The sequence below is a fragment of the Haematobia irritans genome, chromosome 1 (genome assembly GCF_050003625.1).
Source record: "Haematobia irritans isolate KBUSLIRL chromosome 1, ASM5000362v1, whole genome shotgun sequence".
In the NCBI taxonomy this organism is placed as follows: Eukaryota; Metazoa; Arthropoda; class Insecta; order Diptera; family Muscidae; genus Haematobia; species Haematobia irritans.
The window spans coordinates 183,950,683-183,970,736 of NC_134397.1; the positions used below are offsets into that span (position 1 = coordinate 183,950,683).

At 32.6% G+C, this 20,054-nt stretch overlaps 1 protein-coding gene and 1 long non-coding RNA gene across 5 annotated transcripts in view; both read right to left on the reverse strand.

Moving 5' to 3' along the window:
- foxo (forkhead box, sub-group O) overlaps positions 1 to 20,054 on the reverse strand; it is a 229,293-nt gene that overhangs the window by 77,421 nt on the left and 131,818 nt on the right. The window lies entirely within an intron of this gene.
- LOC142222255 (uncharacterized) lies at positions 5,801 to 6,451 on the reverse strand. Its single transcript, XR_012718288.1, has 3 exons — positions 6,374 to 6,451; positions 6,190 to 6,288; positions 5,801 to 6,107 (listed from the first exon to the last, which is right to left on the reverse strand). It is a non-coding gene; the product is annotated as an uncharacterized LOC142222255 (long non-coding RNA).

Genomic DNA, 20,054 nt, shown 5'->3' on the forward strand with positions numbered 1-20,054 from the left:
CATGTAAGATATACAGATGGATTTCTTACTTTTGTTGTAGCTGTTGTTGGTTTTTTTACATTCTGCCTTATTAATATCTGCGAAATACTTGCAATGGTGCATAATTCATGAATTCTATGTATCTTTTGCAACGTCACGAGAAATATGGGGGAAGGATGCCTTACGTCTGGATACGGATGTGTCCAACGGAATCTTAGGAGGTCTGGTAATAGAGATGAAGGTTTTCAAATAAATTTTGAAGAGCAAATAATGAACTTTTCTATAGAAAATTTCTTATAGAAAGGATCATAAGTTTTTTTTTCATAGAAAAGTTCATAATGAACCATTTTTCATACAATGAACTTTTTTCCATAGAAAAGTTCATAATGAACTCTTTTTCATAGAAAAACTCTATAGAAAATTTCATAATAGATTTTCTTATAGAAACGTTTTTCATAGAAACGTTTATAATGAACTATTTTCTATAGAAAAATTCATAATTAACTCTTTTTTCATAGAAAATTTCATAATAGATTTTCTTATAGAAGCGTTTTTATAGAAAAGTTTATAATGAACTTTTTTCTATAGAAAAATTCATAATAAACTCTTTTTCATAGAAAAATTCTATAGAAAATTTCATAAAATATTTTCTTATAGAAACGTTTTTCATAGAAAAGTTTATAATGAACTATTTTCTATAAAAAATTTCATAATGAACTTTTTTTCATAGAAAAGTTCATAATGAACTGTGTTTCATATAATGAACTTTTTTCCATAGAAAAGTTCCTAATGAACTCTTTTTCATAGAAAAATTCTATAGAAAATTTCATAAAAGATTTTCTTATAGAAACGTTTTTCATAGAAAAGTTTATAATGAAATATTTTCTATAAAATATTTCATAATTAACTTTTTTTATAGAAAAGTTCATAATGAACTGTGTTTCATATAATGAACTTTTTCCATAGAAAAGTTCATAATGAACTCTCTTTCATAGAAAAATTCTATAGAAAATTTCATAATAGATTTTCTTATAGAAACGTTTTTTCTAGAAAAGTTCATAGTGAACTCTTTTTCATAGAAAAATTCTATAGAAAATTTCATAAAAGATTTTCTTATAGAAATGTTTTTCATAGAAAAGTTTATAATGAAATATTTTCTATAAAATATTTCATAATTAACTTTTTTCCATAGAAAAGTTCATAATGAAATCTCTTTCATAGAAAAATTCTATAAAAAATTTCATAATAGATTTTCTTATAGAAACGTTTTTTATAGAAACGTTTATAATGAACTTTTTTCTATAGAAAAGTTCATAATGAACTCGTTTTCATAGAAAAATTCTATAGAAAATTTCATAAAAGATTTTCTTATAGAAACGTTTTTCATAGAAAAGTTTATAATGAACTTTTTTCTATAAAATATTTCATAATGAACTTTTTTTTCATAGAAAAGTTCATAATGAACTGTGTTTCATATAATGAACTTTTTTCCATAGAAGAATTCATAATGAACTCTCTTTCATAGAAAAATTCTATAGAAAATTTTATAATAAATTTTCTTATAGAAACGTTTTTCAAAGAAAAGTTTATAATGAACTTTTTTCTATAAAATATTTCATAATGAACTTTTTTTCATAGAAAAGTTCATAATGAACTGTGTTTCATATAATGAACTTTTTTCCATAGAAAAATTCATAATGAACTCTCTTTCATAGAAAAATTCTATAGAAAATTTTATAAAAGATTTTCTTATAGAAACGTTTTTCATAGAAAAGTTTATAATGAAATATTTTCTATAAAATATTTTATAATTAACTTTTTTCATAGCAAAGTTCATAACGAACTGTGTTTCATATAATGAACTTTTTTCCATAGAAAAATTCATAATGAACTCTTTTTCATAGAAAAATTCTATAGAAAATTTCATAAAAGATTTTCTTATAGAAACGTTTTTCATTGAAAAGTTTATAATGAACTATTTTCTATAAAAAATTTCATAATGAACTCTTTTTCATAGAAAAGTTCATAACGAAGGTTTTTTCATAGCAAATTACATAATTAACTTTTTTCAGAGAAAAGTTCATAATGAACTTTTTTTTATAGCACATTACATAATGAACTTTTTTTCATAGAAAAGTTCATAATAAACTTTTTTTCATAGCAAATTACATAATGAACTTTTTTTCATAGAAAAGTTCATAACGTTTTTTTCATAGAAAAGTAATAAACTTGTTTTCATAGAAAAGTAATAAACTTGTTTTCATAGGAAACTTTCCAATGACCTTTTTTCATACAAATGTTCACAATGAACTTTTTCACAAAAGTTAATAATGAATTTTTTCTTAGGAAACTATAATCTTCTTCATAGAATAGTTCATGATGAACTTTTATATAGAAAAGTTTATAATTAACATTTTATACAAAAGTTAATTATAACGTTTGTGATAGAAAAACTCATAATGATTTTTTTTAAAGGAAACTTCCTATGACCTTTTTTTATAGAAGGGTTAATAATTTTTTTCATAATGAAAATTTTTCATAGAAAAGTTCACGAGTGGTCAGGGTATAATAACTTTGATCTGCCAAAAAATGTCACTACCAGAAATATTGATTTTAGACCCCATAAAATATATACCGATCGACTCAGCATCACCTGAGACGATCTATCGCTTGGTGTCCGTCCATCCGTCCGTCTATGTATTTGTTGTTCGCAGGATTCCGGTCGCAATTATTTTATTTATTTATTTATTTTATTTAACTCATAATGATTTTTTTTTAGAGGAAACTTCCCTATGACCTTTTTTTTATAGAAGAGTTAATAATTTTTTTCATAATGAAAATTTTTCATAGAAAAGTTCACGAGTGGTCAGGGTATAATAACTTTGATCTGACAAAAAAATGTGCCTACCAGAAATATTGATTTTAGACCCCATAAAATATATACCGATCGACTCAGCACCACCTGAGACGATCTATCGCTTGGTGTCCGTCCAACCGTCCGTCTATGTATTTGTTGTTCGCAGGATTCCGGTCGCAATTATTAACCGATTTTGATAAAATTTGGTATGTGGTGTTTTTTTGGTACGAGGACGAACCCTATTGAATTTGGAAAAAATCTGATCACATTTAGATATAGCTCCCATATATATGTAGCGCCCAATTTTTAAAAATTTGCACCTTAGAACCTTATTTTTAGTGGCCTCATTTATAAACCGATCGTACTCAAATTTAGCACAAGGTTATCTCCTGTAAGATCAACAAAACCTTCAAAATATAATTTTTTCTATAGAAAAGCTCATAATGAACGATTTTCGTAGAAAAGATTTATAGGAATATTCTTAGTGAACTATTTAAAGTCTGTAATGACCCAGCAAAAAAAAAATGAAAAGTTATTCCACAAACATTTCTTTTTAAAAGCATCCCTCCATAAATTTTTGTCCACTTCCAATGAAGTTCTTGAGACCAGTCTTGGAAAATATGATATTTCGCGGTTTAAATTAAAAATTGAAATTTTCGACAATAAAATGTCGCAAAAAAGAATAGAAAATCAACAAAAATTAAAAAAATAAAATAAAATAAAATAAAAAAGTTCACCGCAGCGGATTTTTTCACTTCCAAGATCCAACTTCTAAAGCAATGCAAAGGATCCGAAAACGAAGAACTTCCGTCCTATGACAAGCCCATGTAAAATTCATTGGAGATGATCCATGTTTGCACTACTTTCGTATCACAAGTTTGGGATCCAAACTACTGGCAGCCCTTTTTGCTGGGAAACTATTCCCCAGCAAAACAAGCGTCGCCAAAGAAGTAGTGAAAATTTTCCTTTTTCATCCGGGAGTAGTGCAAAATTGGCGCAGAAGCGATGAATTTAACATGGGCTTGTCATAGCATGGACGTCAACCATTTCAACAACCGTTGCACTGAATTTGTATCATTTCTTAAGATGTGATCCGAATTCAGTGCTTTGGAAGTGAATTTAACATTTTTATGATATTTTGCGAACTAAATAAGTTTTTTATTTTTATGGTTTTTGTTAGAGTCACTTGCAAATACAGCACTTTGCAATTCATATAATTAATTTTAACAAACTATCATTGATTTTCCATCAACTTACCATTGAGTTTTGTATACCAATGGATACATATTTTTTCATTTAGATTTTAGTTTTTATTTAGAGTTTGAACTTACAATAAAGATTTCTGTGGTTTGAGATAAAACAGTGTGTCTATTCATTTCCAAAATTTCCTAAACTGTAACAAATTTTGGCGACGAGGATTATGGCGGACGAAAAAATTCTGCAGCTCCTAACATTACAAGGCAAACTCCTTGAGAGTTTAACAAAAGGCACGCCTTTAAACCAAGACCAACTAATGGAAAAGCTATCGAATAGCATCACAGAATTTTGCTATGATGTATCAGATGGCTTCACTTTCAACAATTGGTACACCCGATATGAAGATATTTTCCTTGTGGAAGGCGCATCTTTGGAAGATGGTGCTAAAGTTAGATTGTTAATGCGCAAGCTAAACTCTGTAGCGTATAACAAATATTCATCATTCATCTTACCAAGGAATGCAAGAGATCTAACATTTGCGGAGACAGTCAAGATACTTAATGAAATATTCGGAATACAGGAAAGTCTTTTCAGTACCAGATACAAATGTTTGCAAACCATAAAAAACCCTCAAGAAGATTTGGTAACGTATGCAGCGAGAGTGAATGTAGCGTGTGAAAATTTTAAGCTTTCGGAAATGAATTCGGATCAGTTCAAGAGTTTAGTATTTGTCTGTGGACTACAAGCTCACAATGATTCCGAAGTCCGGATGAGATGCTTATCCCTTCTTGAAGACGATTCTAACCACAATCTGAATAAGTTGGTGACAGGGGCACAGAGATTGCTGAATTTGAAACATGATACAGCTTTAGTTCAAGGAAATACGCCACTAAATGTGCATTCAGTTAAAGCCACTGGAAAGTCACAGAAATCAAAAACAACAACAGTTCCAAAGACCCCGTGTTGGAACTGCGGAGCGATGCATTATTCAAAATACTGCAACTACGCTCAACATAATTGCACACAGTGTAATACCATTGGTCATAAAGAAGGATATTGTAAGAGTCCAAAACAAAATAAACCGCAAAACAACCAAGGACAAACTCATAAAGCTCAAAAGTACAAGAAGAAATCAAATAACCCAAGAACGAGCGTGGTTCAAATCAACAAAGTTTCTTATGCATCAAATCGACGATATGTTACGGTCAACATCAACCCAATCAAAAATTCCACGGCTATTCAACAGGATTATGATATTAAAATGCAAATCGATACCGCATCCGATGTATCAATTGTCGGTAAAAGCCAATGGATTAAAATGGGAAAACCAGGGCTGGAGGTAACGAATAAACATGTGACAAGCGCTTCTAAAAATGAAATACGACTTATCGCCGAAGTTCCATGCACCGAAAAAAAAGTTTACTATTTTTTATGAAAAATGAACTAACCCATAGTAAGAATGACCATGATTTGGCGCCAAAGATTTTTTTCATCTAGATAAGTTCATGATTTTCTTATAAATTAGTTCATGTATTACATCGTATTTTAGTTCATTATTACTATGCTGTGGGAAGAATATAGTTAAACTCATTCAAAATATTCCTGCTATCCGGAAAAATTAACAATTTTTTGGGAAACCTGTATTAAGAAATTGGTTTGAAATAAACTGTTTGTCGGTATAATTTTAAAAAAAGTAGAGAAATTGAGGAATCAAAGGTACAACAAGCCTGTATACAACTAAGAAATTTTTCGTACAAAACACGTAAATTTTCTATAACCACCAGTATTTTATTTCAAAAAATTATTATTATATTACACAAAACTATGGCTTATGATATACAATAAAGGAAATATTTTTATTAGTACGTTGGACGCATTTACTTGTCGGTAGTTAGTAATTGCTTCTTCAAAAGAGTAACATTCTATGTTATTAGGACTAAACTAATTAATTTAAATTTCCATGTTTTCTATCCATATGAAAGATATATGTGGCATACGTTGCTATATTTAATTGAATTGTCCAATTTCATCGATTTTGGCTAACTTTTGTTGGGCGGATCTGGCTTATAAGCATCTGAAATTGCAAATTTATACAAAATATAAGAAAAATATTATTAATTAATTAATTCTATCGTTCATATTGATCTTTAACTTACGGTTTTCAAGAGTATTTCCTAGAGCCAATAAGGATATCAGCTTAATTAGTATTAAACAGTAAGAATATTCAAAAAATTACCATTACGAGACCTGTCTACCTGCAAGTGAAAAAAATAATTTTTAATAAATTGAAATTTTGGTTTTATTAAAAACGGACAAAATACCGTTTATAGAATAACTTACCACATTGAAAAATCCATCCAGTAGGTACACTATTGGAATCATATCCATGGACAAATGGGACGTTATTGAAATTATTCTAAGAATATATTTGAAATAAAAAATATTATAAAATTAGACATAATTTCCACTTGTCAGTAAAGCATTTAGTATTTAAGATGGATATTAAGTTCGAGTTTAGCGGCTAAAATTGCAATTTCCATGATAAGTTTTCTTTAATAATCCATTATAAAAAATAATCTTTATAAAAAACTTGATTTGGGCTATTCTCCATCAAGTTATATTTAAATTTGTATCGAAGACGTATAATTTTATACTTTGCTTAGTGATTTATTTTTAATTTTAGCGGCTAAACTCGAACTTAGTACTCACCTGTAGGAATTGCTGTAACATCAAAAATATACAGAATGTCAAGAAAGTGTTTTGACAATAGGATAAAAATTATGTTTTGTTCCAAAATTAAATATAATTTAATTTTAAAAAATATTTAATTATGTATTTTGCAAAGTATACATATTTTATTTTTCTCAAAACGAATTAACAACTCGATTTTTACTTCAATTATTTCTGGAATTTTAAATATTTGGCAATGTCAAAAGACTTTCTTGACATACTGTAGATTCAAAAAAATGGTTGCTTCTCAACCTGTGATCCAGATGTAGAATAAATATAAATCATCCTATTACCACTCATGTTGTATATTTTTTATGTAAATCAATTTAAAATCCGCACTAATTTTAAACTAACATATTAACAGAAATATACAGTTCCTTAATCTGTTATTTGTTTTTTATCAATAAAAAGCGTTTTTGATTCTTCTAACATCACATCATTCACTTCTCAGTTTCTAAAATGTTTCGAAATAAATGTATTTTCATTAATAAACACCAATACCGCACGTACAATTTTGCAAAATTAAATCCACGTGTGCACTTCATAAATGCATCAACATAACTGAATGCAACAATAACACTCAAAACACAAATAGTCATAAGGGATACATACCTGCCGTAAAGAAAAACAACTCCACACACACACACACGATCCCTTTCTGATCTTGCTATTGCAAAAAAACAACTCTCACCACAAAAGATACCAACAACACACAAGGAACATTCCATTGTCTCTAGAATCAAAACAACCAACAACAGCATAAATGACGCAATAACAAACACAAACAATCATACGAGATATACACAAAATGTCTCTAAAAACTCCTTCGCATGATGCACTCACATTTTCCAGTAGCACGTTTATTGATTAGTTGGAATTCTATCTATAAGTTAAGGTAAAATATATACCAAATCTATGAGGAATCTATAAAAAATTATATACACCCGTCAAGGTTTATATTAACTACTTTTTATTATACTTTATCTAAAATTTTCAATGTGAGTAAAAACACTCCAACATATAATAAAAAGGGAAATAATCTGTAGGTAGCCATCGTACGAATCGGTAATGTCGTTAAGTTAATTTTTACTACAAAAATTTTTTTCCATACAAATTTTTTTCTTAGTAAATTGTCCACATTTCGTAGTAAAATTTTTATATTGCCCATGTATTTTTATAATAGAATCAACGATGCATTAACTACTGTGTTGGAAATTTATTTAAGGAAAAATCCTTCCCATTTCATAGTTAGTGAACTAAAAAACATTTACTGAATTTTTATAAGTTTTGCTTTAGCTAAGTTAATTTTCGTTGTGGTTACGAAAAATGAACTATATTACAGTAAATTTGTTGAACTATGTGGAAGTCAAAATGGTCCTTAAATTTACAAGACACTTTTTTTTCTGTGTGTATCGTTCGGCTATCAGGTGAAGTAAAACAATGCAATTTATCCGTTGTAGACATTGATTCTCTTTGCGTTTTCGGTGCAGATTGGTGTAACATTTTTGGACTATGGGACAAACCCTTAAGTAGCGTATGTTGTCAAATTCAGTCAAAACAGTCAACAAACCAGGAACTAACTAAAATCAAAACAGAATTTGCGGACATTTTCCAAGATACACCATCGAAATGTACAAAGGTCCAAGTACAGCTTAATCTAAAACCAAATGACAAGCCAGTGTTTAGAGCGAAGAGACTCGTAGCCTACGCTATGCTTCCTCTAATCGAAGAAGAATTACAACGGCTCCAGTCTTTACAAATCATTACCCCAGTTGAATATTCAGAGTGGGCGGCACCAATTGTTGCTGTAAAGAAATCCAACGGCAAGGTGCGCATTTGTGGTGACTATTCTTCTGGACTTAACGATAGTTTAGAACCACATCGATATCCTTTGCATCGTCCGGAAGACTTATACGCAAAAGTTGGAAACAGTTGTATGTTTTCCCACATTGACCTCTCCGATGCCTACTTGCAAACAGAAGTCACCCCTGATTCAGCAAAACTCCTCACAATAAACACATCAAAGGGTTTATTCATGTTCAATCGTCTTGCTCCAGGAGTTAAGAGTGCTCCAGGAGCATTCCAACAGCTTATGGACACCATGCTGGCGGGAATAGATGATACCGCAGCCTACATAGATGATATAATCATAGGTGGAAAAACGACAGAAAAGCATTTACAAAATGTTCGCATGGTACTTAACAGACTTCGCGAGTACAATTTTCATATTAAGTACGATAAATGTAAGTTTTTCGCAAAAGAAGTCAAATATTTGGGGAATATCATGACACCATCAGGACTACGGCCAGATACAGACAAAATCAAAGCTATCACAGAATTGCCTCCACCAACAAATAAAACTGAACTTAGATCATTTCTCGGGTCTGTCAATTACTATGGCAAGTATATTCATAATATAACAAATTTAAGATCACTTTTGGACAACTTACTTCACGAGGATGTTGAATTCGAATGGAATAATGAATGTCAACAATCATTCAAAAAGTTCAAAGAAATCTTAAATTCGGATCTACTGTTAACACATTTTAACCCTGACTTACCAATAAAAGTTGCTGCGGATGCCTCTGGGAAAGGAATTGGAGCATATATTTGCCACGTTTTCCCTGACAACTCGGAAAAGGTTATTGAGCATGCTTCTCGCACCTTAACACCAGCTGAAAAGAACTACTCACAGATAGAGAAAGAAGCTTTGGGGTTAATATATGCTGTAAAGAAGTTCCATAGATACATCTATGGACGAGAATTTACGCTGTGTACTGATCATAAACCACTTCTTTCAATATTCGGCAGTAAAAAGGGTATACCTGTATATACAGCAAACAGGTTGCAACGGTGGGCGTTAACTCTCATGATGTACAATTTCAAAATACAATACATAAATACAAAGGATTTTGGGTGCGTTGATATGCTATCAAGACTTATTAGCAATACCTCCACAGTAGATGAGGATATTGTTATCGCTTGTATGACATTGGAAGAAGATTGTGCGGCATCATTACAAGGACATATCAGCAAGCTTCCCATAACTTTCAACATGGTAAAACAAGCAACACTCAAAAACAAAACATTACAAACTGTAGTCAATTCACTTAAAAATGGATGGGGTTCCAAATTAGCACAAGATTTAAAACCCTATCATGTAAAGCGAGATAATCTCAGTATCGTTCAAGGATGTGTGATGTACAATGACAGAATTGTTATCCCTGAATGTCTTAGGAACAGATTACTTAAAGATTTACATCGTGGGCATCCAGGTAAGGAGAGAATGAAAACACTTGCAAGATGTCATGTATTTTGGCCTGGAATAGATGAAGATATTACCACATATGTGAGAAACTGTCATAAGTGTGCAGTGACGTCATCAAACCCCGTCAAACACTCACTAAAGTCATGGCCCTTGGCATCTAAACCAATGGAACGCATACATGTAGATATAGCTGGCCCCTGCAATGGGTTATACTACCTGGTAATGGTCGACGCGTTTTCAAAGTGGCCAGAAATTTTCCAAGTTCATAATATAAACTCAGCTACAATCATTTCAAAACTTACCGAAGTATTTGCTCGATTTGGAAACTGTGATACTTTAGTCTCTGACAATGGAACACAGTTCGTATCAAATCTGCTCCATACCATCCCCAATCAAATGGGCAAGCCGAACGTTTCGTTGGTACATTGAAAAGAGCTCTTAATAAACTTAAGGATGAGGGAGACAATCGGGAAATACTTGAGATTTTCCTCCAAACCTACCGTTCTACTCCCAAAGAAACATCCAAATCACCTGCTGAACTATTTCTTAATAGGAAAATTAAAACAACCCTTGATTTATTAAAACCAACTTGTCAGCCTAAACCTCGGATACATGACAGTAAGATGGAAGCACAGTTTAATAAGAAACATGGAGCTAAGGAGAGAAATTTCAAGCCCAATGACTTAGTATATGCGAAAGCTTATAGAAAAGGTAAACTGGTATGGTTACCAGCATCAATCGTGGAAAGAGTTGGAACTGTGAACTATAACGTGTACATATACGAAAACAATAAAACAAAATTAATGCGATTTCATGTAAACCAATTAATAGCCAGGACGGATGAGTCAAAAACCGGACAGGATTTGGAACCACTTCACATAATTTTCGAAATGTTTGGACTAAAACCATCAGAAAACCAACAGTCAGTGGATTTAGAACAAGATTTCGAAGGAACAATTCGATCAGCAAACATTGTTCCCGAAATATCTCAGGAGCAGAACTCTCATTCTGAACAAAGAGCCAATGGGTTTCAAGATAATGAATCCTCCAGTCCTGCGGGTCACTTTCTTTTACAATCGCCAGAAACTTTTAGTACTCCAGAAGCATCTGAATCTGCCCCACGTTCCAGACCAACCAGAGCCAGAAAAGCGCCAGTTTGGTATGGATTTACTGAATAAAAAAAAAAAAAACAAAGGGAGATGTTAGAGTCACTTGCAAATACAGCACTTTGCAATTCATATAATTAATTTTAACAAACTATCATTGATTTTCCATCAACTTACCATTGAGTTTTGTATACCAATGGATACATATTTTTTCATTTAGATTTTAGTTTTTATTTAGAGTTTGAACTTACAATAAAGATTTCTGTGGTTTGAGATAAAACAGTGTGTCTATTCATTTCCAAAATTTCCTAAACTGTAACAGTTTTCAATACATTCTAACGCTTATCTGAAACGATTGACCTCAAATATTTTAAAAAATTCGTAATTTTTAGCATTTTTTTCGACATAATTTAAATAATGTGTGCCATTTTATTAATTCTTACTCTGTTAAAAAAAAAGTTGAAATTAAAAATATGAAAAAATCGTGTTGTAAAAAATGGAAATAAAAGAACTTCCTGTGTAGCTCAAATAAAAAAACATATTTGGGAGGTCAATTTTTGGAAGTGCTTTTTTATACCCACCACCATAGAATGGTGACGGGGGTATAATAAGTTTTTCATTCCGTTTGTAATACATCGAAATATCGATTTCCGACTATATAAAGTATATATCTATTCTTGATCAGAGAGAAATTCTAAGACGATATAAGCATGTCCGTCTGTCCATCTGTTTGTCTGTTGTAAATAATCACGCTACAACCTTCAATACTGGCGCTATCGTCCTGAAATTTGGCACAGATTCATTTTTTGTTTGCAGGCAGGTCAAGTTCGAAGATGGGCTATATCGGTCCAAGTTTTTATATAGTCCCCATAGAAACCGACCTCCCGCTCTTGGGGTCTTGGGCTTATAAAAACTGTAGTTTTTATCCAATTTGCCTGAAATTGGAAATCTAAAGGTATTTTAGAACCATCAAAAATTGTACCGAAAATTGTGTATATCGGACCGATTCCCCAATTTTGCTTCTTGGGCGTCTATAAAGTGTATTTTCTAACCGATTTGCCTGAAATTGAAAATCTCGAGGTATTTTAAGACCACAAATTGGTGTGTCGAAAATGGGGTGTATCGGTCCATGTTTTGGTATAGCCCCGATTTTATTTCTTGGGCGTCTAGAAACTATATTTACAATCCGATTTGCCTGAAATTGGAAATCGATAGGTATTTTGGGACCATAAAGAGATGTGTCAAAAATGGTCAGTATCGGTCCATGTTTTGGTGTAGCCCCCATATAGACCGATCTCTCGATTTTACTTCTTGGGCTTCTATAATCCGTAGTTTTTATCCAATTTGCCAGAAATTATAAATCTAGAAGCATTTTAGGACCATAAAGAGGTGTGTCGAAAATGGTCCGTATCGGTTCATGTTTTGGTATAGCCCCCATATAGACTGATCTCCCGATTTTACTTCTTGGACTTGTGGAATTCGTAGTTTTTACTCAATTTGTCTGAAATTTGAATTCTAGAGGTATATGAGGACCTTAAGGAGATGTGTCGAAAATGGTGGGAAGTGGTCCATGTGTTGGTACTGCCCCTATATAGACCTACCTCCCGAATTTATTTCTTGTGCTGCTAGAATCTGTAGTTTTTATCCACTTTGCCTGAAATTGGAAACCTAGGTATTTTAGGACCACAAAAATGTCAGCCAAATATGGTGTGTATCGAGCCATGTTTAGGTATAGCCCCCCTATAGACCGATCTCCCGATTTAACTCCTTGGGTTTCTAGAAGCCGTAGTTGTTATTCGATTTGCCCAAATATGTAAATATACTGGTATTTTAAACCCTCAAAAATTTGTATCGCATTTACCCATTATGTAAGGCATCTATATAGACCGATTTCACTTCTTGAGGGTAAAGCAGGCGTACTGGTCATAAAAATTGTTTGAAACTGAAAGTAAAATTTTACTCCTCATAATCATTTAAATAATGTCGCTAAAAATCTACAGATTTAAGATTTCAAATCAAGGCTTTATGTCATCATTTACACGATATGTTTATGATTTCTCTAAAACTCAAACAAAATTGTTTCTTATAAATTCAGAATCTGATCTAGTCTTCATAGTAGAATCTTTAAATTTATCTTCGGGAAGCGTACTGTTTAAACTGATTTGCTTGGGAGAATATCTGTCATCAAATCCCCTGCAATTCTAAATATTATCAAGTAACCCTCTACGGCGAAGAGTTTTCAAAGTAAACTATTATATGTATTTGATTCATGGTGGAGGGTATTTAAGATTCGGCCCGACCGAACTTACTACTGTATGTACTTGTTAGTTGGACATTTTTCCCCTCCATAAAGATGTTCCTATAAAATTTCATATGACATTCAATCATTATCTTTAGCTATCCATCCCCATATCATCAGCTTAGGTTAGCATAATTTTACTTTGAATGAATGAGCAGTTTGCAGCGGCAACAAAAAAAATCCAACGACTGAAGTTATGCAACATTTCTTATACTACGCGACTGCATACAATTTGTCACCGTTTCTCGTATGTCATCTTGTATTTATTTAATTTCTGTGTTTTGTTTTTGCATTTTCAATTTTTGTGTGTGTGTTTTTTTTTTCTCTGGTTATATCGTTACGAAAAGGAAACCGAGAATTTCTAAATTTAATTTGCTGTCTTTCCTGATCAAACTCACTCAGCACTCTTCTATCGTTTCGATGAGCATTTTTTTGTTGCGCTTTCCTCTGGTAGTCATTTCGGTTACGTATCATCGTTCCAATGACAAACATCTTAATGGGCATTGAACTTATGCCAAGAAATAGAAAGAATATCCGCTTTACCGCCCCACTATTTCGCTGTATTTCTGTACTGGCATATATCGGCAGCAACAACACCACAAAAAAATTAGGAATGAACAATGAATTCATTAAATAATCGTGTGCATATTCTCTCCATAAGTTATGGAATATATTTTTTTATTACTCGAATCGAATATGCATTCCAAGATAGAGTGAGGGAGAGTGTACTGTAATAGGAAATGTCTGTTAAGGAATTGATTTGACATTTGCAAATTATGAAGGCAATATTAAGTAGGAAGAATGGAATGTGGTTGAATATCCCCCAGAGGAGAACTAAAGCTTAGATTGCATCACAAAAACATTGACATTGGATATAACAGTGGTGTCCATATCATTGAAGTTACCGGTTTTCATGGATCAATCACTTGTGGAATGACTTACGTTTTGCATGAGAATATTTAAATCCAAAGAAGAACATACCTGAAAAGAGAATAAAAAATATATAAATTTAACAATTGAAGCTTTGATCAAAATAACTCATTTTTTTTTTAAATTTTTTTTACTAAAATATTTTATGAACGTATTGGTAAGTTTTAAGTAATTTCGTTGACAAGATTTTTGAGGAGCTAGTCTTTTAAGAACTACCTCTAGTTGTGCCACTTCGATGCCAAATTTGACTACTCACGCCAAAAAAAACAATATTTCAGTCCATTCAAAGCAAAACCGTTCTTTGTAGATCCGGTAGTGGTGCAAAATTGGCACAGAAGCGATGCACTTAACATGGGCTTGTCATAGGATGGATGTCCACCATTTCAATAACCATTGGAATTTGTGTCACTTATTAAGATGTTAACCTAATTCACTATTTTGGATGTGAATTAAAAATTTTGTAATATTTTACCAAATAAATAGTTTTTACAAACATTTATGACTTGTAATGCATACTAATCACAGTTGTCACAGTTAGTAGAATTTTACCAAAAGTGGAAGATTTTTTACCATTTGGTAGATTGAAGTTTTGGTAGATTTTTCAATTTTCTTATAGAAATACAATAGAATACAAATTTTGGCTAAGTCTTCTATAGAACTAACATTTTGACAAAATTTTCTATAGAACTAAAATTTTGACACAATTTTCTATAGAACTAAAATTTTGACAACATTTTCTATTCAAATAAAATTTTAACAAAATTTTGCATCAAAAAAAAATCTTTTAATATAAATACAATTTTGACAACATTTTCTATAGACATAAAATTTTGACAAAATTTTCAATAGAAATAAAATTTTGACACAATTGTATACAGCAATTAAATTTTGACGAAATTTTCTACAGAACTAAAATTTTGACACAATTTTCTATAGAAATAAAATCTTGACAAAATTTTCCATCATTCAATTTTACCAAAAATGGTAGATTTTTGTATCTTTTCCATTTGGTATCTTGGTAGAATCCTTGAAGTTTTGGTAGACTTAAAATTTTCTTATAGAAATACAATAGAATACCAATTTTGGCTAAGTCTTAGTTCTATAGAAATAAAATTTTTTTGTTCTATAGAACTAAAATTTTGTCTACAGCAATTAAATTTTCACAAAATTTTCTATAGAACTTAAATTTTGACACAATTTTCTATAGAAATAAAATCTTTACAAAATTTTCTATTCAAATAAATTTTGACAAAATTTTCTATCGGAATAAAAATTTTTTATAGAAATAAAATTTTGACAAAATTTTCTATAGAAATAAAATTTTGACAAAATTTTCTATAGAAATAAATTTGAACACAATTGTCTATAGAAATAAATGTTGACACAATTGTCTACAAAAATTAGATGTTGACAAAATTTTCTATAGAAATAAAATTTTGCGAAAATTTTCTATAGAAATAAAATTTTGAGAAAATTTTCTATAGAAATAAAATTTTGAGAAAATTATCTATAGAAATAAAAATTTGAGAAAAGTTTTTATGGCAATAACATTTTGCTAAAATTTTCTATAGAAACAAAATTTCGACAAAATTTTCTATAGAAACAAATTTTGACAAAATTTTTGTAAAATATATCACCCTGTTATGTATTACAACCCAACAACTATCATATGATTTTAGTACCTACGTGTGAACTCTATATGTTCCATAGATTAAGTTATCGATTTTGTAATCTAAGACTCACTTCTGTAACAACTTTTGTATAGTAAAGTTTCCTTTTTGTTCTCATGTACTTAGTCTGACTTTCATTTATTACATCGATTGCTAACATAGGTTATGGGCCCAGTCATTGCCCATGTGCACATGTAATTTTGATTGAAAGTCTAAGTCGGTTGAGAAGTTATCGTCGAGTAAACTTTGTTGATCGTGATTGTTTGTCCATATTTGTAAAATGGCAAGTTCGGCTCAAATTGAAAAATTAGCTGGAGACAACTATGTGAGTTGGTCGGTCCACATGAGGAGCCTGTTAATCACTTTGGACTACTGGGATGTGGTCGAGAAAATGTGCCCGATGGCAGCAACGGCGGAGGAAAAAGCAGCGTGGAGATCTATTGATTCTAAAGCTTTAGCAACAATTATGTTGGGGATAAAACCATCCGAGTTGATTCACGTCAAGAAATGTAAAACAGCTTTTGAAGCGTGGCATAAGTTGAGTGATACTTATATAGCAAAAAGCCCTGCTAGAAAGGTAAATTTGTTCAAAAAGCTTGTTCGCTTCAAAATCCAAGATTCCATTGGTTACCAACAACAATTGAATGAGTTTAGCGCTTTGGTTGAGTCATTAAAGGAGATCGATGTGTCTGTCCCCGATGACTTTATAAGCATTTTGCTGTTGTGCAGTCTTCCAGACGAGTATGAGAGTTTCATTGTAGCGATGGAAAGTAGAGATATAATGCCCTTGTTCGATCAGCTGAAGGTCAAAATATTGGAAGAACACCAACGTCGTGGGGAAAGAGTAGCTGTAAGTGATGAACAAGTATTTGGGGCGAATTCAACACGCAGGTATAAGCATAAGAGCAAACAAAGCAAAGAGAGTGGGGAGCATAGCAGACACAAAAATGTTCGATGTTACGCTTGTGGGAAGAGAGGCCACATTAAGGCGAATTGTAACAATAACAGTGGCAACAACAACAAAGCTATGTTAATGAGTGCTAGATTTAAGAGCAGCTTAAGCCCAAATCACAACGAGTGGATTATTGATAGTGGAGCCTCATCACATATGACAGGTGTTAAAAGTATTTTCTCTTCATTAAGAGAACACAAGCAGAATGTAGAACTGGCATCTGGTGATTATGTACTTGCAGAGGGTATAGGTAATGTAAATATTAAATCGGAGTACACCGACATTATTCTATACAATGTTCTCTTCGTGCCGAAATTAAATGCCAATTTTTTGTCTGTCCACAAAATAATTGAGCATGGACATAGTGTGCAATTTACGAATGAGAAGGTTTATGCAAAAAATAAAGATAACCATATGATTTTTGAAGCCCGTTCTAATGGTGGTATTTTTACAACAACATTTCTTTCAAATGAAAAAGCGATGATGGTAACAGCTGAAAATAAAAATGAAATTTGGCATCGACGATTAGGTCATTTAAATTATAATGACATGGTAAAAATGTACAAAAATGATATGGTACGAGGATTGTCAGTGGATCCAAAAGAAAATATTTCGTGTATGACATGTGCTATGTCAAAAGTCACTATACAACCTTTTCCTAGCTATGGTGAGTGTTTCACAAGAAATCCCTTGGAGCTGGTGCATACGGATATTTGTGGTCCGATGCGTGTGGCGAGCGAAGGTGGATCCAGGTACTTCATAACATTTATGGATGATTATTCCCGTTTTGCTTCCGTGTACTTTTTGAAGCAAAAGTCAGATGCATTCAAGGCATTTCGAGAGTTTCGCAGTGTAGCAGAAAGGCAAACAGGGTTCACGTTGAAAACCATAAGAAGTGACAATGGGTGTGAGTATAAGTCTAATGAATTTCAATTGTACTTATCGTCCGCAGGAATTAGACACCAAATGACCGTTTGTTACACCCCGCAACAAAACGGAACAGCGGAAAGGTTAAACAGAACCTTAGTCGAAATGGTACGGTGTATGTTGCTGGACTCTGGTCTACCACACTCGCTATGGTCTGAAGCCCTGAATACAGCAACTTATCTCAGGAACCGTTGTCCTACAAAAGTTTTGAAAAATAGAACCCCCTATGAGTGCTGGTTCGGTAAAAAGCCTACAGTGGTTCATTTACGGACTTTTGGATGTGATGTTGTGGCGTTGGACAAAAAGCCTGGTCGTTCAAAATTGCAGCCAAAAGGTAAAAAATATGTGTTTGTTGGGTATGCACATCAGTCGAAGGCATATCGTCTTTATGAAAAAGAAAGCAAACGTATAACGATAGCCAGAGATGTCATCTTTTTTGAAAACAATTTCACCTGTGGATCAGCTGATGCCCCCAACAACAACAAAAACAACAATGGTGATGATTGGTTATGCGTAGAAATGAAACCTCCTACTCCACCTCCTGACGAATGTCAACCCATGGAAACGTCAGATAATGGATTGGAAATAAACGATTCTGGTGATAGTGAAACATCCGAGGATGATGTGGTTGTAGTGAGAGAAGGCGAAAAACGAAAAAGAGGCAGACCGAAAAAGGTGAAAACTGGACAAAGAGGACGTCCAAGAAAAGTTTTTGTTGTAGAATCTGAAACAATAAACAAAATAAAAGGAATAAACAATGATCCGAATACGGTTGAGGAGGCGATGGAATCCGAGAGAGCCAATGAATGGCGAAGTGCTATGGAGAAAGAATTTGATTCTCTTTTAAAAAATAAAACTTGGGAACTTGTTGAGAAACCTGAAGGCAAAAACGTAGTTGGATGCAAGTGGGTGTATGTCACCAAAAGAGATCCAAGTGGAGATGTGATCAAACACAAAGCTCGTCTTGTCGCTCAGGGTTACTCCCAAAAATTCAAAGTTGACTATGCTGACACATACTCTCCCGTGGTGAGATTCACAGCTGTTAGAATGTTGCTTGCAATTGCTGCTCAACGAAAACTCTTGGTCAACCATATTGACATTGTTTCTGCATTTTTAAATGGGGATCTACAAGAAGAGGTGTATATGAGACAACCACCCATGTTTGTTGATGAGAAATTCCCCGAACGAGTGTGTAAGCTGAAGAGATCAATATACGGTCTCAAGCAGGCCGGTAGAGATTGGTACCGTAAAATAAATAAAATTTTAATTGATCTAAAATTTGTTCGTACCAAAACCGATAATTGTTTGTACGTGATGGATAAAGGTGATGAAAAGATTTTCTTAGCCCTATATGTCGATGACATATTGCTGTCATGTTCCAACGAAAGCACTTTAAATGAAATAGTGACAAATTTGAATAAATATGTGGATGCTATCGACAGAGGACCAGTAAAGTACTATCTAGGAATGGAGATAGAAAGAGATGGCCTTCGTGGACCAATATCTGTCCATCAAAGTACTTTTACGGAAAATTTTCTTCGAGAATGGAAAATGGAAAATTGCAAACCATCACACACACCCTTAGCTGTCGGAACTGTTTTGAACAAATGCTCAAAGGAGAATTGTGAAGGCTACGATGTGAAGAGATATCAATCATTAATTGGGTCGTTGACATATCTTGCTGTAGCTTCGCGCCCGGACATATCACATGCTGTTTCAAAACTTTCGCAGTTTAACAGTCATCCAGAAAAGGAACATTTTGATGCGGCTAAAAACGTGTTGAGATATCTCAAACACAAACCAAAAGGTACGTTGTGTTTTAATTCTACTAATGGTTTGGTTTGTTATACAGATGCCGACTGGGGTTCCAACATAGTGGATCGAAAGTCTTATAGTGGCTTTGTAATATTTCTTGGTGGAGGTCCAATCTCCTGGGAATCGCAAAAACAGAAAATCGTTGCGCTCAGTTCAATGGAAGCTGAATATATTTCGATGTGTCAAGGAACGAAGGAAGTCGTTTATATAAGAAGTCTGTTAGCCGAAATTGGACTTGAAGACTACATCAAAACTCCAACTAAGATCAGATGCGATAACCAGAGTGCCCAATTCATGGTTCAAAATCCAGTTGCTCACAAAAGG